Below are 23,768 nucleotides of genomic sequence, written 5' to 3' on the forward strand. Positions count from 1 at the left end.
ATAGATGGAAGATGACAGGCCCATCTGCTAACTACTGGTGGCATCCAAGAGTGCTCCACAACCTCAGGGGCTTGCACTGAAAGCCCAGGGGCATCTTCACATCTGCCCTGCAATAAAGCATCTAGGGCCTCTGCAAAACTCCTACCAGTGCATTGGGTGGGGTGCTGACAAAAAAATTCTTCAATGATACATACAAGCTAAGGGACCCAGGGCTCATGAACTCGTCCTCAACTCAGTCACTGCTAGAGGCTGAGGTATGGGACTTGTTTATCTCATAGAAGCAAGATCTCTGATCAAACATGCTTCTTAACTCACCTGAATTTGTAGAATCTGAAATTCAAGTTGAAAAGTAACCATGTGGTAATTTCCTGATAATCCGTGTCACTGTATAACATTCTTTACATCTGAAAATTACAAAAACAAGAATTTTCAATGGAATTTTATTCAGCCACAATAAAGAATGAGATTTTATCCTTTGCAGGGAAATGGATGGAAATGGAGATTATCTTAAGTGAAATTAGCCAGGTTCTGAAAACCAAACACTGTGTATTGCCTCTCAGATGTAGAATATAGGCCCAGTGAAAATAAAAAGAATATGATGTAAAACAACTAAATCTGACGGGAAGTCCCAAATGGGAGGGAGAACATTTAAAAGAATGAACTTAAGAATGTGAATACGGTGGATGTATTTTCTACACATCAAGAATGGAAGGGGAACAAAGTACAAAGGACAAAACGAAGGGATGAAACAAGTAGGATTATAATACATATGTACCTGGAAATGTCCCAGTGAACCGCCCCAGAGAGCTATCTTAAACAAAAAAAGATCATTTTTTTTTCAAAAAAAGAGAACAGGCCCAGTCCCACCAAAAACAAAGAAATAAACTAATAAAAAACACAACACAAGAAAGTAAAACTGGTCTTGTCTGGGGGTTAGTTACATTGGGAGCAGGGAGCATTATTACGAAAGGGTTGTGAGGGTGAATATGACGGAAATATTATGTACTCATGTATGAAAATGGAAACATGAAACCTGTTAAACTATTCCAGGAATAGGGAGAGAGGGAATAAAGGAAAATGACGGAAGGGATGAATTTAACTGTGACATATTGTAACAATCTTTTGTAAATGTAACAACATATACCCAGTACAACAGTACTCAATAAAAAATATTAAAAAAAAGAAAAACCATAGCACTCCAGCAGACCTTTTGTGCCTTGAGTATTTTCAATATAGGGTTGTGGAAACTATTTGCCAGAGCTGGCTTTGAACTGTGATCCTCCCGTTTCTTCCTGCTGAGTAGAGAGAAATGCAGGTATACGTCACAGGCAAACAGCCCAAATTTCAATATATTACTATTGGTTTTTTATCACATATGTATCCATTCCTAAACAATATAGCGATTGGTTTTGGATGGTTTGGCTCTGTTTATTCTTTTAGGGGTTCACTGAACTTCTTTAACCTAAAGATTTGTAGAATTGGACAGGTGGTGTTGCTAAAGGGGAAGAGCAACTGCTTTGCAAGTGCAAAGCCCTGACATCCAACCCCAGTATTACCACTCCCAACCGTCCCACCAAAAACAAAAAAGTCTATGAAGCTCCCTAGTCTTCAGGAAATTTAGAAAAAGAATTTACACATTGAGTATATTGTTAACAAAATTAGCGAACACCACTAATTTCCTTCAAAATAATCAAATATGGAGCCCACACATTCATGCTTCACAATATAATTTTAGAGCTCATAAAATAGTTAAGAACACTCCTCATTAGGACAGTGCTGAGAAGTCATGAAAACCATAGTTAAGAATAGAGGCTGGGCAGAGTGAGTCATGCTTGTAGCAATACCAGCTACTCGGTAGGCAGAAATCAGGAGGATCACAGTTCTAATCCAGGGAAGGCAAAAAGTTAATGAGACCTAGGCTGGTGATACGGCTCAAATGGTAGACTGCCTGCCTAGCAATTACAACGCCCTGAGATCAAACCCCAATACTACAAAATAAAATCCCCAAACTTAGCAAGACCCCATCTCAACCAGTAAGCTGAGCATGTTATTGTGTGCCTGTATCCTTATGTGTGTCCCAAGTCCCACCACCCCCAAAATAATCCAATCTGTGTGACGTGGCATAGGCAGGAGGATCAAGGTCTGAGGGCCCACCCTGGGTGAAAACTCAAAAGACCATATCTGAAAAATTACTGAAAGAAAAGCGGCCTAGGGGTATGGCTCAAGTGCTAGAGCACCTACCAAGCAAGTAAGAGACCCTGACTTCAAACACCATTATTATCAAAAGTTTGTAAAATGAACAGAATCTGAGAATGCATTACTTGCCTAGCATAGTCAAGGAACTGGGTTCAATCCCCAGCACTGGAAAAAAAACAAACATTCAATGAAAAACTCTTCTGACATTGATAATACATGCACGTACACTTAATTTTTAATTTCAAACTCATTATTTTGTAAACCAACTCATTAGGAAACAAAACTAAGGATACTCAAAACAATGATCAGGTGCACTAAAGGAAATTCCAAAACAATTCTAACAATCTTTGGAGAAATGAAAACATAACCGCCTCAAAGGATACATTCCTCAAATACTACTATTTGATTGACTGGCTTCTAATGTATTCATTAATAATCCAGAGGAACGGTAACAGCACAATTATGTCAATGGAAAGAGATGACTTCAAATTATTGACTTTCCAACAGCACCTGACCCAGTGACCCAGGCAGACACAATATGAATTTGTTCATTAAGTAAACATGTGATGACATCAAATCCAGATCAAGCTTTTTGTCTGTCAATTTGCTCAGTATGTCAAAAAGCTGTCAAAAAATAGAATTATAAATACCATTTTGAACAAGGCTGTATCACTTGGCCTCAGGAGCCGTCACTTTTACCTGCCAATCTTTTTTCATATTTTGCAACAAAGTATAACCCAGGTGAATATAATCTTCAACGTCAGGGCTCTCAGGCATTGATATGCTTCTGAAGCTCATCAGCTGTTCTGCTTTTTGTGATATCATCTAAGTATTTTTAAAGGGCAGGCTTTTCGTGTGTGAAAAAGAGAAAAGAACGTCTGAAAACCAGTGATACAAAAAACTGTATAATCCCAGTTTATTCACATCTAGATTCCACTTGCGTACTTGCATCAGACTGCATTCTTTTCCTGCTCAAAATGCTTCTCTTCCACTACCATTCCTCTTGCCAAATTATATCACTAATCATTCTCACAACTATTTTGATTGATGGCTTTAAAATACTACTTCTTGGGTCAGACATGTAGCTCAGTTGTAGAACACTTGCCCAGTATGTGCAAAGGTCCTGGGTTTAATCCTCAGCACAGAGGGGACAAAAGTATGTGAGTGTGTATATATATTCTTTACTATAATTTTTATACTTTTCCAAGTTTGCTAAAATAAGTACATACTACTCACAGAGAAGAAAAGTATTTCATCTTTTGAAATATCTTTGTCTGAAATCTCCTTTCTAGCTACAGGAGTTTCTTTAAGACCCTGAACTTTTACATCTGGCTAGCCTTACTCTATTTCTTTTTGCAGTGGTAATGAAATTTGAACTCAGAGCCTCATGCATGGTACTCAGGCACTCTAACTCCTTGAGCCACCTCCGCCCGCATCCTGGCGCACCTCCCGCCTGACCCACGCTGCCTGCAGCCGGACCACCTCCGCCTGACGCACCAGCACGCCTGACCCCCACACACACATATACACACACACACACAAACCCACTCCCAGGAGCCCAGCCTGTATTCAAGGCATGTCGAATGTTATCTGCAAAGGCGGAAATCCTTGCGTTATCCTATTGAGTGGACACTTTCAGCACTTGAGAAAGGATCAAACTTAGAAAAACTCATGAAGTGACATCCGTTCCACCAAAGTCCTTGGAAGGAAGATATACTACCACCTTTATGTCAAGGAATGAGTAAGACTAATCCAGAGTCAGTGCCTGAAGCCATCACTTGAATTGAAATCAATTCTAGCAGGGTAACGACGCATGGATATACATGTATCACGATAGCCTGACATACACTGGACATACTGAAGGAATACTGAATCTTTCCTCCTCAGACAATCGATTACAGTTAATCTAGGGAATAACAACGTAGAGAAAACCCCGAAATCACTGTCTTCCAAGTAGTATTCCTCACTGGCATTATTAGCATCTGAGCATCTAAAGGACACTGATCCAGGAAACATTTTTAACCACACATGCGCCCCCACACATAAACACACCCACAGATAAGCTATGATCCATGAATATTAACTGTTTTGGAGTAAGTGAATTTCTGGACTTTCATCTAAGAAAAGTACCCTTCAGCCAAACCCATACTTATGGGTACCTGGAAACACTGGTGATGAGGTGATGTTCTTGAAACCTTCACTGCCCTTGGTTTAATGGACCCTGCAGACCAGAGAAGAAATTATGTTAGATCAACAAGTGCCTGTGCTGGACCTCCATGTAGCCTTTTCCTCCCTTGCCAGTCCACTAGAACCACACCGTGAGATCACGTGGTCAGGACTAGAAGCAGAAACCAAGGCTTCCTGTGACCACAGGGACAACCAGGAGGCCTACTCTGCTTGGTGAGTTCCCTGCGAAATGACACAGAGGACTATGGACACTAAAAGCTGTGTGGCACGGAAGGTTATGCTAGCTGTGAAGAATGGAATCACCCGATCCTGGTGTGCTCAGGTCACCCGTGTCCTCCTGCCACGCGTGCCCCGAATACCTAGGACCCAATTTAAAGAGAAGTCTTCCACACAAGACAGTGGCACCTACCTCCAGCTTCTTCATGCTTGGCTGGCTGCGCTACCATAGCAACAGGCCAGGCAGGAGCTGCCTCAGGAATGTATATGTTCCAGGGGCTCTGATCCCACTGTGACATCACAACCAAGTCTGTCCTGATTGGTCAGACCACGTAAGCACTGCCTCTACGGCTCCTCTCCCTCCAGTCTCCAGCCACTTGTGTGGCAGTTTCCTGGCAAGAACTTCTGATCTGGGGATTGCTTGTCTCCTCCATGTTCCCTCCTCAGATCATTCAAGGTTCAACTGGCATGACACTTCTGTCTTGTTCCAAAGTACTCCCATCTGGACCCCACACTGTGGAGGACAGGAAGGCTTTCACCTGGTGAGTACACAAACACCTCAAGCCCTCTCAAGGTAAATCAGCCAGGAAAACTCCCTGAACCTTGGATGAGGCAACTTCCTTCTCAGAACTACATCTCCCATCATCTGGGAGGGTATTCCCTTATTTGACCCAAAATATCACAGAGTGAGAACCTGGAGCTGTCTTCCAGACTACAGTGTTCCTAACTTGAACAAAACACGCAAACGCACACACTGGCTGCCAAGACCCTCAACGTGACCACATGAATTCACTCCCTCTCGACACAGAAATTACTTCACTTTGATCTGAGAACTACACAGGCACACACACGCTATAGCCAACCAATGCTTAGGTTTCTCTAGTCACTGAAATGCTTACCACCTCTCGGGAGAACGGCACATTTCAGGAACACCACAACCTATGGAATAAGCATGAAACTCTCAGGAAGGACATTCAAATCTGCAAAGGTTCTCTGAGGGACATCACAGTACACCTTTCATTCATGGAACCGAAGACATAAAGTCAGTGCCACACAAGGCTGTTCCTCAAGTGACTTGGGGAAGGAACCTAAATTCTACCAACCAGTGTTGGGAAATTAAACAACAAATATCCCACACACACTCACACACAGATAATGAGTGACATACTAATAGTTATCTTGTATGTGAATTTCTTACATTCGATGGAGTTAATTACAACTTTGAGCAACACCAGAAGGCATAGAACATCACACAGCCTTTTTCATTGATCTATTTCCGCATCGTTAATCATAGATTTTGATTCAAGGTGACTTCTGCATGCCTATGCAGCGCATACACTCAACGAGTGAGAAACAGTTGGTAGTACGAGAATTTATGAGGAATAGCAAAGAAATTAATACATGAACAAATGAGAAATATTAAGCACAGAGACAAAGACAGACACATACACACAAGAAAGACAGACAGACAGGTTGACACAGACACCCAGGAACCTGGCCTCTATTCAACGCAAGTCCAATGTTAGCTGCAAAGGCTGATATCCTGGCGTTAACCTACTGAGGGGACCCTTTAAGCACATTAGAAAGGATCAAACTTAGAAAAACACGTGAAGTGACATCGGTTCCACCAATGTCCTTGGAAGGAACACATACTACCACCATTATGCCAAGGAACAACTAAAGCCTAATCGAGAGTCAGTGCCTGAAGCCATCACTTGAACTGAAATCAGTTCTAGCAGGGGAACGATGCACGTATATACATGCATCATGATGGCCTGACATGCTCTGGACATATGCAAGGATCCCTGAATCTTTCCTCCTCAGAGAATTGATTACAGTTTACCTAGGGAATAGCAACGCAGAGAAAAACCCAAAATTACTGCCTTCCTTTGAAGCATTCCTCACTGGCATTATTAGGAACAGAGCATCGAATGGACACTGATCCAGGAACTATTTTTAACCACACATGCGGCCCCACACACAAACCCACCCACAGAGTGGCTGTGATCCATGAATATTAACTATTTTGAGTAGGTGAATTTCTGGCCTTTCATCGAAGAAAAGTACCTTTCAGCAGAACCCATACTTATGAACACCTGGAAACACTGGTGAATGAGGTGAGTTTCTTCAAACCTTCACTGTCGGTGCTTTGATGAACTCTGCAGACCAGAGAAGAATTTATGTCAGATCAAAAGGTGCCTGTGCTCTGCCTCCATGTAACCTTTTCCTCCCGTGCCAGTACACTAGAACCACATCCTGAGATCACATGGTGAGGATTAGACGCAGACACCAAAGCTTCAGAATAGGCGAAATCTTTGCCACGTATACATCTGACTGAAATTAATACCGAGTATATACTCAAAAACTAAATTCCCATAAAATCAATGACCCAATGAAGAAATACACAAAGGAACTTAACAGAGCTTTTTCCAAGGCAGAAGTCCAAAGGACCTAAAACTACATAAAGAAATGCTCACCATCGCTAGTCAGAAAGGAAACACAAATCAAAACCATACCAAGATTCCAACTCACTCCCATTAGAATGGCTATCATCAAGAATACAAACAAGTAATATTTTCAAGGATGTCTAAAAGAACGGAACCCTCATATGCAGTTAGTGGGAATGTAAATTAGTACAACAAGTATGGAAAACAATATGGAGGCTTCTCGAAACTAAAAGTAGAATTGCTGTGTGATCCAGCATTGTCATTCATAGGGACATCCCTGAATGAATGCAAGTCAGGTTACAATACAGACACCTGCAAATCCATGTTTACTGCAGCATTATTCACAACAGCTAAGATATGTCAATCAGCCAAGACGCCTCACTACTGACACATGGATCAAAAACTGTGGCGTTTATACACAATGGAATTTTATTCAGCCTTAAATAAGAATGAAATTTTGTTGTTTGTAGGTAAAAGGATGGAACTGGACAACATCAACTTAACTGAAATTAGAAAGGTTAGGGAAACCAAAGGCCACATGTTTTCTCTCACACATGGACTAGAGACCTGATACGCATACAAGCAGTATTATGAACAACAGGTCTAAGGGGAGCTCATTTACGAGAGAGAGAAGGTAAAAGGAGGAGGTTAATCAGGTCAATATGGTTGTTGTACTTTCTGTAGAAGAATGCAGAATTTTAAAACCTTTTGAAACTACCATAAGAAGGAGAATAAAGTAGAAAACCAAAAAATAGAGGGAATGACACAATTTGTGTTATAACATGGACATATATGTATATATGTATATGTATATATGCATATATCCATATACGTATGGGAAAATGTCACAATGAAATATCCTGTATAGCTAACTTCATTAAACAAACAAAAATGTGCTGGGCACCAGTGGCTCACACCTGCAATCCTTGTGACTCAGGAGGAAGAGATAAGGAAGATCATGGTTCAAAGACAGCTTGGTCAAATACTTTGCAAGACCCTATCTCACAAACACCTATCACAAAAAAGGGCTGGTGGACTGCCTCAAGGTAGAGTCCCTGAGTTCAAGCCCCAGTTCTGCCCTCCACACCAAAAATAATACACACAAAAATGGATTTTTGTTGTTAAAAATGGAGAACAGAATTGGAAAATAGGTCCTGTCTAGGGAGTTGTTACTTGTGGGAGGGGTGAGGATATAAGGAAAGGGTGTAGGATATGGTATAAATACTATATATTCATGTACGAAAATGGAAAAACGAGACCTGATGAAACTATTCCAGGAATGGGGTGAGAGAGGATAAAGGAGAATGATGGAGGGATGAATTCAACTATGGCACATTATAAGAACTTTTGCAAATGTCGCAATGTACCCCCACTACAATAAGTTTTTTAAAACTCAGTAATCTAAAGACGTTTTCTTAATCACTGTGTTCATTTCACTGAGCTTCACAGAGAGAAGTTACACAACCACACTTAATCGGCCAGTTTTCCTACAAACTAACAACTATGTGACTTACTATGCATGTGAGTTCTCATCACCTCGTACCTCCTCACAAACATTATAGCACTGACATCACACTGACATCACCCAACAGCAGATGTGAGGGACAGAGCCCTGTGCTCCAAACACCTCTGACAATAGCTGCACCAGCACAGGTAATCATTCAAACTCTCTGCATAGATATCCCTATAAAATAAGAAGGTTGCTCTAAATGACATATAAGGTCAGTTTCGGTTCTAACATTCTACGAACATTTTAGGTCACTTTTGGTCAACTGGGCAGTTCCCAAATGCCTGACCCACAGAAAATGAGTGAATTATTTTTTCTTCTTTACTATGCTAAACGTTGGAGAAATGTGTTACACAGATATAGGTAACTAATAGATGGAAGATGACAGGCCCATCTGCTAACTACTGGTGGCATCCAAGAGTGCTCCACAACCTCAGGGGCTTGCACTGAAAGCCCAGGGGCATCTTCACATCTGACCTGCAATAAAGCATCTAGGGCCTCTGCAAAACTCCTACCAGTGCATTGGGTGGGGTGCTGACAAAAAAATTCTTCAATGATACATACATGCTAAGGGACCCAGGGCTCATGAACTCGTCCTCAACTCAGTCACTGCTAGAGGATGAGGTATGGGAGTTGTTTATCTCATAGAAGCAAGATCTCTGATCAAACATGCTTCTTAACTCACCTGAATTTGTAGAATCTGAAATTCAAGTTGAAAAGTAACCATGTGGTAATTTCCTGATAATCCGTGTCACTGTATAACATTCTTTACATCTGAAAATTACAAAAACAAGAATTTTCAATGGAATTTTATTCAGCCACAATAAAGAATGAGATTTTATCCTTTGCAGGGAAATGGATGGAAATGGAGATTATCTTAAGTGAAATTAGCCAGGTTCTGAAAACCAAACACTGCGTATTGCCTCTCAGATGTAGAATATAGGCCCAGTAAAAATAAAAAGAATATTATGTAAAACAACTCAATCTGATGGGAAGTCCCTAATTGGAGGGAGAACATTTAAAAGAATGAACTTAAGAATGTGAATATGGTGGATGTATTTTCTACACATCAAGAATGGAAGGGGAACAAAGTACAAAGGACAAAACGAAGGGATGAAACAAGTAGGATTATAATACATATGTGCCTGGAAATGTCACAGTGAACCGCCCCAGAGAGCTATCTTAAACAAAAAAAATCATTTTTTTTTCAAAAAAAGAGAACAGGCCCAGTCCCACCATAAACAAAGAAATAAACTAATAAAAAACACAACACAAGAAAGTAAAACTGGTCTTGTCTGGGGGTTAGTTACATTGGGAGCAGGGAGCATTATTACGAAAGGGTTGTGAGGGTGAATATGACGGAAATATTATGTACTCATGTATGAAAATGGAAACATGAAACCTGTTAAACTATTCCAGGAATAGGGAGAGAGGGAATAAAGGAAAATGACGGAAGGGATGAATTTAACTGTGACATATTGTAACAATCTTTTGTAAATGTAACAACATATACCCAGTACAACAGTACTCAATAAAAAATATTAAAAAAAAGAAAAACCATAGCACTCCAGCAGACCTTTTGTGCCTTGAGTATTTTCAATATAGGGTTGTGGAAACTATTTGCCAGAGCTGGCTTTGAACTGTGATCCTCCCGTTTCTTCCTGCTGAGTAGAGAGAAATGCAGGTATACGTCACAGGCAAACAGCCCAAATTTCAATATATTACTATTGGTTTTTTTATCACATATGTATCCATTCCTAAACAATATAGCGATTGGTTTTGGATGGTTTGGCTCTGTTTATTCTTTTAGGGGTTCACTGTACTTCTTTAACCTAAAGATTTGTAGAATTGGACAGGTGGTGTTGCTAAAGGGGAAGAGCAACTGCTTTGCAAGTGCAAAGCCCTGACATCCAACCCCAGTATTACCACTCCCAACCGTCCCACCAAAAACAAAAAAGTCTATGAAGCTCCCTAGTCTTCTGGAAATTTAGAAAAAGAATTTACGCATTGAGTATATTGTTAACAAAATTAGCGAACACCACTAATTTCCTTCAAAATAATCAAATATGGAGCCCACACATTCATGCTTCACAATATAATTTTAGAGCTCATAAAATGGTTAAGAACACTCCTCATTAGGACAGTGCTGAGAAGTCATGAAAACCATAGTTAAGAATAGAGGCTGGGCAGAGTGATTCATGCTTGTAGCAATACCAGCTACTCGGTAGGCAGAAATCAGGAGGATCACAGTTCTAATCCAGGGAAGGCAAAAAGTTAATGAGACCTAGGCTGGTGATACGGCTCAAATGGTAGACTGCCTGCCTAGCAATTACAACGCCCTGAGATCAAACCCCAATACTACAAAATAAAATCCCCAAACTTAGCAAGACCCCATCTCAACCAGTAAGCTGAGCATGTTATTGTGTGCCTGTATCCTTATGTGTGTCCCAAGTCCCACCACCCCCAAAATAATCCAATCTGTGTGACGTGGCATAGGCAGGAGGATCAAGGTCTGAGGGCCCACCCTGGGTGAAAACTCAAAAGACCATATCTGAAAAATTACTGAAAGAAAAGCGGCCTAGGGGTATGGCTCAAGTGCAAGAGCACCTACCAAGCAAGTAAGAGACCCTGACTTCAAACACCATTATTATCAAAAGTTTGTAAAATGAACAGAATCTGAGAATGCATTACTTGCCTAGCATAGTCAAGGAACTGGGTTCAATCCCCAGCACTGGAAAAAAAACAAACATTCAATGAAAAACTCTTCTGACATTGATAATACATGCACGTACACTTAATTTTTAATTTCAAACTCATTATTTTGTAAACCAACTCATTAGGAAACAAAACTAAGGATACTCAAAACAATGATCAGGTGCACTAAAGGAAATTCCAAAACAATTCTAACAATCTTTGGAGAAATGAAAACATAACCGCCTCAAAGGATACATTCCTCAAATACTACTATTTGATTGACTGGCTTCTAATGTATTCATTAATAATCCAGAGGAACGGTAACAGCACAATTATGTCAATGGAAAGAGATGACTTCAAATTATTGACTTTCCAACAGCACCTGACCCAGTGACGCAGGCAGACACAATATGAATTTGTTCATTAAGTAAACATGTGATGACATCAAATCCAGATCAAGCTTTTTGTCTGTCAATTTGCTCAGTATGTCAAAAAGCTGTCAAAAAATAGAATTATAAATACCATTTTGAACAAGGCTGTATCACTTGGCCTCAGGAGCCGTCACTTTTACCTGCCAATCTTTTTTCATATTTTGCAACAAAGTATAACCCAGGTGAATATAATCTTCAACGTCAGGGCTCTCAGGCATTGATATGCTTCTGAAGCTCATCAGCTGTTCTGCTTTTTGTGATATCATCTAAGTATTTTTAAAGGGCAGGCTTTTCGTGTGTGAAAAAGAGAAAAGAACGTCTGAAAACCAGTGATACAAAAAACTGTATAATCCCAGTTTATTCACATCTAGATTCCACTTGCGTACTTGCATCAGACTGCATTCTTTTCCTGCTCAAAATGCTTCTCTTCCACTACCATTCCTCTTGCCAAATTATATCACTAATCATTCTCACAACTATTTTGATTGATGGCTTTAAAATACTACTTCTTGGGTCAGACATGTAGCTCAGTTGTAGAACACTTGCCCAGTATGTGCAAAGGTCTTGGGTTTAATCCTCAGCACAGAGGGGACAAAAGTATGTGAGTGTGTATATATATTCTTTACTATAATTTTTATACTTTTCCAAGTTTGCTAAAATAAGTACATACTACTCATAGAGAAGAAAAGTATTTCATCTTTTGAAATATCTTTGTCTGAAATCTCCTTTCTAGCTACAGGAGTTTCTTTAAGACCCTGAACTTTTACATCTGGCTAGCCTTACTCTATTTCTTTTTGCAGTGGTAATGAAATTTGAACTCAGAGCCTCATGCATGGTACTCAGGCACTCTAACTCCTTGAGCCACCTCCGCCCGCATCCTGGCGCACCTCCCGCCTGACCCACGCTGCCTGCAGCCGGACCACCTCCGCCTGACGCACCAGCACGCCTGACCCCCACACACACATATACACACACACACACAAACCCACTCCCAGGAGCCCAGCCTGTATTCAAGGCATGTCGAATGTTATCTGCAAAGGCGGAAATCCTTGCGTTATCCTATTGAGTGGACACTTTCAGCACTTGAGAAAGGATCAAACTTAGAAAAACTCATGAAGTGACATCCGTTCCACCAAAGTCCTTGGAAGGAAGATATACTACCACCTTTATGTCAAGGAATGAGTAAGACTAATCCAGAGTCAGTGCCTGAAGCCATCACTTGAATTGAAATCAATTCTAGCAGGGTAACGACGCATGGATATACATGTATCACGATAGCCTGACATACTCTGGCCATACTGAAGGAATACTGAATCTTTCCTCCTCAATCGATTACAGTTAATCTAGGGAATAACAACGTAGAGAAAACCCCGAAATCACTGTCTTCCAAGTAGTATTCCTCACTGGCATTATTAGCATCTGAGCATCTAAAGGACACTGATCCAGGAAACATTTTTAACCACACATGCGCCCCCACACATAAACACACCCACAGATAAGCTATGATCCATGAATATTAACTATTTTGGAGTAAGTGAATTTCTGGACTTTCATCTAAGAAAAGTACCCTTCAGCCAAACCCATACTTATGGGTACCTGGAAACACTGGTGATGAGGTGATGTTCTTGAAACCTTCACTGCCCTTGGTTTAATGGACCCTGCAGACCAGAGAAGAAATTATGTTAGATCAACAAGTGCCAGTGCTGGACCTCCATGTACCCTTTTCCTCCCTTGCCAGTCCACTAGAACCACACCGTGAGATCACGTGGTCAGGACTAGAAGCAGAAACCAAGGCTTCCTGTGACCACAGGGACAACCAGGAGGCCTACTCTGCTTGGTGAGTTCCCTGCGAAATGACACAGAGGACTATGGACACTAAAAGCTGTGTGGCACGGAAGGTTATGCTAGCTGTGAAGAATGGAATCACCCGATCCTGGTGTGCTCAGGTCACCCGTGTCCTCCTGCCACGCGTGCCCCGTATACCTAGGACCCAATTTAAAGAGAAGTCTTCCACACAAGACAGTGGCACCTACCTCCAGCTTCTTCATGCTTGGCTGGCTGCGCTACCATAGCAACAGGCCAGGCAGGAGCTGCCTCAGGAATGTATATGTTCCAGGGGCTCTGATCCCACTGTGACATCACAACCAAGTCTGTCCTGATTGGTCAGACCACGTAAGCACTGCCTCTACGGCTCCTCTCCCTCCAGTCTCCAGCCACTTGTGTGGCATTTTCCTGGCAAGAACTTCTGATCTGGGGATTGCTTGTCTCCTCCATGTTCCCTCCTCAGATCATTCAAGGTTCAACTGGCATGACACTTCTGTCTTGTCCCAAAGTACTCCCATCTGGACCCCACACTGTGGAGGACAGGAAGGCTTTCACCTGGTGAGTACACAAACACCTCAAGCCCTCTCAAGGTAAATCAGCCAGGAAAACTCCCTGAACCTTGGATGAGGCAACTTCCTTCTCAGAACTACATCTCCCATCATCTGGGAGGGTATTCCCTTATTTGACCCAAAATATCACAGAGTGAGAACCTGGAGCTGTCTTCCAGACTACAGTGTTCCTAACTTGAACAAAACACGCAAACGCACACACTGGCTGCCAAGACCCTCAACGTGACCACATGAATTCACTCCCTCTCGACACAGAAATTACTTCACTTTGATCTGAGAACTACACAGGCACACACACGCTATAGCCAACCAATGCTTAGGTTTCTCTAGTCACTGAAATGCTTACCACCTCTCGGGAGAACGGCACATTTCAGGAACACCACAACCTATGGAATAAGCATGAAACTCTCAGGAAGGACATTCAAATCTGCAAAGGTTCTCTGAGGGACATCACAGTACACCTTTCATTCATGGAACCGAAGACATAAAGTCAGTGCCACACAAGGCTGTTCCTCAAGTGACTTGGGGAAGGAACCTAAATTCTACCAACCAGTGTTGGGAAATTAAACAACAAATATCCCACACACACTCACACACAGATAATGAGTGACATACTAATAGTTATCTTGTATGTGAATTTCTTACATTCGATGGAGTTAATTACAACTTTGAGCAACACCAGAAGGCATAGAACATCACACAGCCTTTTTCATTGATCTATTTCCGCATCGTTAATCATAGATTTTGATTCAAGGTGACTTCTGCATGCCTATGCAGCGCATACACTCAACGAGTGAGAAACAGTTGGTAGTACGAGAATTTATGAGGAATAGCAAAGAAATTAATACATGAACAAATGAGAAATATTAAGCACAGAGACAAAGACAGACACATACACACAAGAAAGACAGACAGACAGGTTGACACAGACACCCAGGAACCTGGCCTCTGTTCAACGCAAGTCCAATGTTAGCTGCAAAGGCTGATATCCTGGCGTTAACCTACTGAGGGGACCCTTTAAGCACATTAGAAAGGATCAAACTTAGAAAAACACGTGAAGTGACATCGGTTCCACCAATGTCCTTGGAAGGAACACATACTACCACCATTATGCCAAGGAACAACTAAAGCCTAATCGAGAGTCAGTGCCTGAAGCCATCACTTGAACTGAAATCAGTTCTAGCAGGGGAACGATGCACGTATATACATGCATCATGATGGCCTGACATGCTCTGGACATATGCAAGGATCCCTGAATCTTTCCTCCTCAGAGAATTGATTACAGTTTACCTAGGGAATAGCAACGCAGAGAAAAACCCAAAATTACTGCCTTCCTTTGAAGCATTCCTCACTGGCATTATTAGGAACAGAGCATCGAATGGACACTGATCCAGGAACTATTTTTAACCACACATGCGGCCCCACACACAAACCCACCCACAGAGTGGCTGTGATCCATGAATATTAACTATTTGGAGTAGGTGAATTTCTGGCCTTTCATCGAAGAAAAGTACCTTTCAGCAGAACCCATACTTATGAACACCTGGAAACACTGGTGAATGAGGTGAGTTTCTTCAAACCTTCACTGTCGGTGCTTTGATGAACTCTGCAGACCAGAGAAGAATTTATGTCAGATCAAAAGGTGCCTGTGCTCTGCCTCCATGTAACCTTTTCCTCCCGTGCCAGTACACTAGAACCACATCCTGAGATCACGTGGTGAGGATTAGACGCAGACACCAAAGCTTCAGAATAGGCGAAATCTTTGCCACGTATACATCTGACTGAAATTAATACCGAGTATATACTCAAAAACTAAATTCCCATAAAATCAATGACCCAATGAAGAAATACACAAAGGAACTTAACAGAGCTTTTTCCAAGGCAGAAGTCCAAAGGACCTAAAACTACATAAAGAAATGCTCACCATCGCTAGTCAGAAAGGAAACACAAATCAAAACCATACCAAGATTCCAACTCACTCCCATTAGAATGGCTATCATCAAGAATACAAACAAGTAATATTTTCAAGGATGTCTAAAAGAACGGAACCCTCATATGCAGTTAGTGGGAATGTAAATTAGTACAACAAGTATGGAAAACAATATGGAGGCTTCTCGAAACTAAAAGTAGAATTGCTGTGTGATCCAGCATTGTCATTCATAGGGATATCCCTGGAAGAATGCAAGTCAGGTTACAATACAGACACCTGCAAATCCATGTTTACTGCAGCATTATTCACAACAGCTAAGATATGTCAATCAGCCAAGACGCCTCACTACTGACACATGGATCAAAAACTGTGGCGTTTATACACAATGGAATTTTATTCAGCCTTAAATAAGAATGAAATTTTGTTGTTTGTAGGTAAAAGGATGGAACTGGACAACATCAACTTAACTGAAATTAGAAAGGTTAGGGAAACCAAAGGCCACATGTTTTCTCTCACACATGGACTAGAGACCTGATACGCATACAAGCAGTATTATGAACAACAGGTCTAAGCGGAGCTCATTTACGAGAGAGAGAGGGTAAAAGGAGGAGGTTAATCAGGTCAATATGGTTGTTGTACTTTCTGTAGAAGAATGCAAAATTTTAAAACCTTTTGAAACTACCATAAGAAGGAGAATAAAGTAGAAAACCAAAAAATAGAGGGAATGACACAATTTGTGTTATAACACGGACATATGTGTATATATGTATATGTATATATGCATATATCCATATACGTATGTGAAAATGTCACAATGAAATATCCTGTATAGCTAACTTCATTAAACAAACAAAAATGTGCTGGGCACCAGTGGCTCACACCTGCAATCCTTGTGACTCAGGAGGAAGAGATAAGGAAGATCATGGTTCAAAGAGAGCTTGGGCAAATAGTTTGCAAGACCCTATCTCAAAAACATCTATCACAAAAAAGTGCTGGTGGACTGCCTCAAGGTAGAGTCCCTGACTTCAAGCCCCAGTTCTGCCCTCCACACCAAAAATAGTACACACAAAAATGGATTTTTGTTGTTAAAAATGGAGAACAGAATTGGAAAATAGGTCCTGTCTAGGGAGTTGTTACTTGTGGGAGGGGTGAGGATATAAGGAAAGGGTGTAGGATATGGTATAAATACTATATATTCATGTACGAAAATGGAAAAACGAGACCTGATGAAACTATTCCAGGAATGGGGTGAGAGAGGATAAAGGAGAATGATGGAGGGATGAATTCAACTATGGCACATTATAAGAACATTTGCAAATGTCGCAATGTACCCCCACTACAATAAGTTTTTTAAAACTCAGTAATGTAAAGACGTTTTTTTAATCACTGTGTTCATTTCACTGAGCTTCACAGAGAGAAGTTACACAACCACACTTAATCGGCCAGTTTTCCTACAAACTAACAACTATGTGACTTACTATGCATGTGAGTTCTCATCACCTCGTACCTCCTCACAAACATTATAGCACTGACATCACACTGACATCACCCAACAGCAGATGTGAGGGACAGAGCCCTGTGCTCCAAACACCTCTGACAATAGCTGCACCAGCACAGGTAATCATTCAAACTCTCTGCATAGATTTCCCTATAAAATAAGAAGGTTGCTCTAAATGACATATAAGGTCAGTTTGGGTTCTAACATTCTACGAACATTTTGGGTCACTTTTGCTCAACTGGGCAGTTCCCAAATGCCTGACCCACAGAAAATGAGTGAATTATTTTTTCTTCTTTACTATGCTAAACGTGGGAGAAATGTGTTACACAGATATAGGTAACTACTAGATGGAAGATGACAGGCCCATCTGCTAACTACTGGTGGCATCCAAGAGTGCTCCACAACCTCAGGGGCTTGCACTGAAAGCCCAGGGGCATCTTCACATCTGCCCTGCAATAAAGCATCTAGGGCCTCTGCAAAACTCCTACCAGTGCATTGGGTGGGGTGCTGACAAAAAAATTCTTCAATGATACATACAAGCTAAGGGACCCAGGGCTCATGAACTCGTCCTCAACTCAGTCACTGCTAGAGGCTGAGGTATGGGAGTTGTTTATCTCATAGAAGCAAGATCTCTGATCAAACATGCTTCTTAACTCACCTGAATTTGTAGAATCTGAAATTCAAGTTGAAAAGTAACCATGTGGTAATTTCCTGATAATCCGTGTCACTGTATAACATTCTTTACATCTGAAAATTACAAAAACAAGAATTTTCAATGGAATTTTATTCAGCCACAATAAAGAATGAGATTTTATCCTTTGCAGGGAAATGGATGGAAATGGAGATTATCTTAAGTGAAATTAGCCAGGTTCTGAAAACCAAACACTGTGTATTGCCTCTCAGATGTAGAATATAGGCCCAGTGAAAATAAAAAGAATATGATGTAAAACAACTAAATCTGACGGGAAGTCCCTAATGGGAGGGAGAACATTTAAAAGAATGAACTTAAGAATGTGAATACGGTGGATGTATTTTCTACACATCAAGAATGGAAGGGGAACCAAGTACAAAGGACAAAACGAAGGGATGAAACAAGTAGGATTATAATACATATGTACCTGGAAATGTCCCAGTGAACCGCCCCAGAGAGCTATCTTAAACAAAAAAAGATCATTTTTTTTTCAAAAAAAGAGAACAGGCCCAGTCCCACCAAAAACAAAGAAATAAACTAATAAAAAACACAACACAAGAAAGTAAAACTGGTCTTGTCTGGGGGTTAGTTACATTGGGAGCAGGGAGCATTATTACGAAAGGGTTGTGAGGGTGAATATGACGGAAATATTATGTACTCATGTATGAAAATGGAAACATGAAACCTGTTAAACTATTCCAGGAATAGGGAGAGAGGGAATAAAGGAAAATGACGGAAGGGATGAATTTAACTGTGACATATTGTAACAATCTTTTGTAAATGTAACAACATATACCCAGTACAACAGTACTCAATAAAAAATATTAAAAAAAAGAAAAACCATAGCACTCCAGCAGACCTTTTGTGCCTTGAGTATTTTCAATATAGGGTTGTGGAAACTATTTGCCAGAGCTGGCTTTGAACTGTGATCCTCCCGTTTCTTCCTGCTGAGTAGAGAGAAATGCAGGTATACGTCACAGGCAAACAGCCCAAATTTCAATATATTACTATTGGTTTTTTATCACATATGTATCCATTCCTAAACAATATAGCGATTGGTTTTGGATGGTTTGGCTCTGTTTATTCTTTTAGGGGTTCACTGAACTTCTTTAACCTAAAGATTTGTAGAATTGGACAGGTGGTGTTGCTAAAGGGGAAGAGCAACTGCTTTGCAAGTGCAAAGCCCTGACATCCAACCCCAGTATTACCACTCCCAACCGTCCCACCAAAAACAAAAAAGTCTATGAAGCTCCCTAGTCTTCAGGAAATTTAGAAAAAGAATTTACACATTGAGTATATTGTTAACAAAATTAGCGAACACCACTAATTTCCTTCAAAATAATCAAATATGGAGCCCACACATTCATGCTTCACAATATAATTTTAGAGCTCATAAAATAGTTAAGAACACTCCTCATTAGGACAGTGCTGAGAAGTCATGAAAACCATAGTTAAGAATAGAGGCTGGGCAGAGTGAGTCATGCTTGTAGCAATACCAGCTACTCGGTAGGCAGAAATCAGGAGGATCACAGTTCTAATCCAGGGAAGGCAAAAAGTTAATGAGACCTAGGCTGGTGATACGGCTCAAATGGTAGACTGCCTGCCTAGCAATTACAACGCCCTGAGATCAAACCCCAATACTACAAAATAAAATCCCCAAACTTAGCAAGACCCCATCTCAACCAGTAAGCTGAGCATGTTATTGTGTGCCTGTATCCTTATGTGTGTCCCAAGTCCCACCACCCCCAAAATAATCCAATCTGTGTGACGTGGCATAGGCAGGAGGATCAAGGTCTGAGGGCCCACCCTGGGTGAAAACTCAAAAGACCATATCTGAAAAATTACTGAAAGAAAAGCGGCCTAGGGGTATGGCTCAAGTGCTAGAGCACCTACCAAGCAAGTAAGAGACCCTGACTTCAAACACCATTATTATCAAAAGTTTGTAAAATGAACAGAATCTGAGAATGCATTACTTGCCTAGCATAGTCAAGGAACTGGGTTCAATCCCCAGCACTGGAAAAAAAACAAACATTCAATGAAAAACTCTTCTGACATTGATAATACATGCACGTACACTTAATTTTTAATTTCAAACTCATTATTTTGTAAACCAACTCATTAGGAAACAAAACTAAGGATACTCAAAACAATGATCAGGTGCACTAAAGGAAATTCCAAAACAATTCTAACAATCTTTGGAGAAATGAAAACATAACCGCCTCAAAGGATACATTCCTCAAATACTACTATTTGATTGACTGGCTTCTAATGTATTCATTAATAATCCAGAGGAACGGTAACAGCACAATTATGTCAATGGAAAGAGATGACTTCAAATTATTGACTTTCCAACAGCACCTGACCCAGTGACCCAGGCAGACACAATATGAATTTGTTCATTAAGTAAACATGTGATGACATCAAATCCAGATCAAGCTTTTTGTCTGTCAATTTGCTCAGTATGTCAAAAAGCTGTCAAAAAATAGAATTATAAATACCATTTTGAACAAGGCTGTATCACTTGGCCTCAGGAGCCGTCACTTTTACCTGCCAATCTTTTTTCATATTTTGCAACAAAGTATAACCCAGGTGAATATAATCTTCAACGTCAGGGCTCTCAGGCATTGATATGCTTCTGAAGCTCATCAGCTGTTCTGCTTTTTGTGATATCATCTAAGTATTTTTAAAGGGCAGGCTTTTCGTGTGTGAAAAAGAGAAAAGAACGTCTGAAAACCAGTGATACAAAAAACTGTATAATCCCAGTTTATTCACATCTAGATTCCACTTGCGTACTTGCATCAGACTGCATTCTTTTCCTGCTCAAAATGCTTCTCTTCCACTACCATTCCTCTTGCCAAATTATATCACTAATCATTCTCACAACTATTTTGATTGATGGCTTTAAAATACTACTTCTTGGGTCAGACATGTAGCTCACTTGTAGAACACTTGCCCAGTATGTGCAAAGGTCCTGGGTTTAATCCTCAGCACAGAGGGGACAAAAGTATGTGAGTGTGTATATATATTCTTTACTATAATTTTTATACTTTTCCAAGTTTGCTAAAATAAGTACATACTACTCATAGAGAAGAAAAGTATTTCATCTTTTGAAATATCTTTGTCTGAAATCTCCTTTCTAGCTACAGGAGTTTCTTTAAGACCCTGAACTTTTACATCTGGCTAGCCTTACTCTATTTCTTTTTGCAGTGGTAATGAAATTTGAACTCAGAGCCTCATGCATGGTACTCAGGCACTCTAACTCCTTGAGCCACCTCCGCCCGCATCCTGGCGCACCTCCCGCCTGACCCACGCTGCCTGCAGCCGGACCACCTCCGCCTGACGCACCAGCACGCCTGACCCCCACACACACATATACACACACACACACAAACCCACTCCCAGGAGCCCAGCCTGTATTCAAGGCATGTCGAATGTTATCTGCAAAGGCGGAAATCCTTGCGTTATCCTATTGAGTGGACACTTTCAGCACTTGAGAAAGGATCAAACTTAGAAAAACTCATGAAGTGACATCCGTTCCACCAAAGTCCTTGGAAGGAAGATATACTACCACCTTTATGTCAAGGAATGAGTAAGACTAATCCAGAGTCAGTGCCTGAAGCCATCACTTGAATTGAAATCAATTCTAGCAGGGTAACGACGCATGGATATACATGTATCACGATAGCCTGACATACACTGGCCATACTGAAGGAATACTGAATCTTTCCTCCTCAATCGATTACAGTTAATCTAGGGAATAACAACGTAGAGAAAACCCCGAAATCACTGTCTTCCAAGTAGTATTCCTCACTGGCATTATTAGGATCTGAGCATCTAAAGGACACTGATCCAGGAAACATTTTTAACCACACATGCGCCCCCACACATAAACACACCCACAGATAAGCTATGATCCATGAATATTAACTATTTTGGAGTAAGTGAATTTCTGGACTTTCATCTAAGAAAAGTACCCTTCAGCCAAACCCATACTTAGGGGTACCTGGAAACACTGGTGATGAGGTGATGTTCTTGAAACCTTCACTGCCCTTGGATTAGTGGACCCTGCAGACCAGAGAAGAAATTATGTTAGATCAACAAGTGCCTGTGCTGGACCTCCATGTAGCCTTTTCCTCCCTTGCCACTCCACTAGAACCACACCGTGAGATCACGTGGTCAGGACTAGAAGCAGAAACCAAGGCTTCCTGTGACCACAGGGACAACCAGGAGGCCTACTCTGCTTGGTGAGTTCCCTGCGAAATGACACAGAGGACTATGGACACTAAAAGCTGTGTGGCACGGAAGGTTATGCTAGCTGTGAAGAATGGAATCACCCGATCCTGGTGTGCTCAGGTCACCCGTGTCCTCCTGCCACGCGTGCCCCGTATACCTAGGACCCAATTTAAAGAGAAGTCTTCCACACAAGACAGTGGCACCTACCTCCAGCTTCTTCATGCTTGGCTGGCTGTGCTACCATAGCAACAGGCCAGGCAGGAGCTGCCTCAGGAATGTATATGTTCCAGGGGCTCTGATCCCACTGTGACATCAGAACCAAGTCTGTCCTGATTGGTCAGACCACGTAAGCACTGCCTCTACGGCTCCTCTCCCTCCAGTCTCCAGCCACTTGTTTGGCAGTTTCCTGGCAAGAACTTCTGATCTGGGGATTGCTTGTCTCCTCCATGTTCCCTCCTCAGATCATTCAAGGTTCAACTGGCATGACACTTCTGTCTTGTTCCAAAGTACTCCCATCTGGACCCCACACTGTGGAGGACAGGAAGGCTTTCACCTGGTGAGTACACAAACACCTCAAGCCCTCTCAAGGTAAATCAGCCAGGAAAACTCCCTGAACCTTGGATGAGGCAACTTCCTTCTCAGAACTACATCTCCCATCATCTGGGAGGGTATTCCCTTATTTGACCCAAAATATCACAGAGTGAGAACCTGGAGCTGTCTTCCAGACTACAGTGTTCCTAACTTGAACAAAACACGCAAACGCACACACTGGCTGCCAAGACCCTCAACGTGACCACATGAATTCACTCCCTCTCGACACAGAAATTACTTCACTTTGATCTGAGAACTACACAGGCACACACACGCTATAGCCAACCAATGCTTAGGTTTCTCTAGTCACTGAAATGCTTACCACCTCTCGGGAGAACGGCACATTTCAGGAACACCACAACCTATGGAATAAGCATGAAACTCTCAGGAAGGACATTCAAATCTGCAAAGGTTCTCTGAGGGACATCACAGTACACCTTTCATTCATGGAACCGAAGACATAAAGTCAGTGCCACACAAGGCTGTTCCTCAAGTGACTTGGGGAAGGAACCTAAATTCTACCAACCAGTGTTGGGAAATTAAACAACAAATATCCCACACACACTCACACACAGATAATGAGTGACATACTAATAGTTATCTTGTATGTGAATTTCTTACATTCGATGGAGTTAATTACAACTTTGAGCAACACCAGAAGGCATAGAACATCACACAGCCTTTTTCATTGATCTATTTCCGCATCGTTAATCATAGATTTTGATTCAAGGTGACTTCTGCATGCCTATGCAGC

This window comes from Castor canadensis, chromosome 8, assembly GCF_047511655.1.
Source record: "Castor canadensis chromosome 8, mCasCan1.hap1v2, whole genome shotgun sequence".
Taxonomy (NCBI): domain Eukaryota; kingdom Metazoa; phylum Chordata; class Mammalia; order Rodentia; family Castoridae; genus Castor; species Castor canadensis.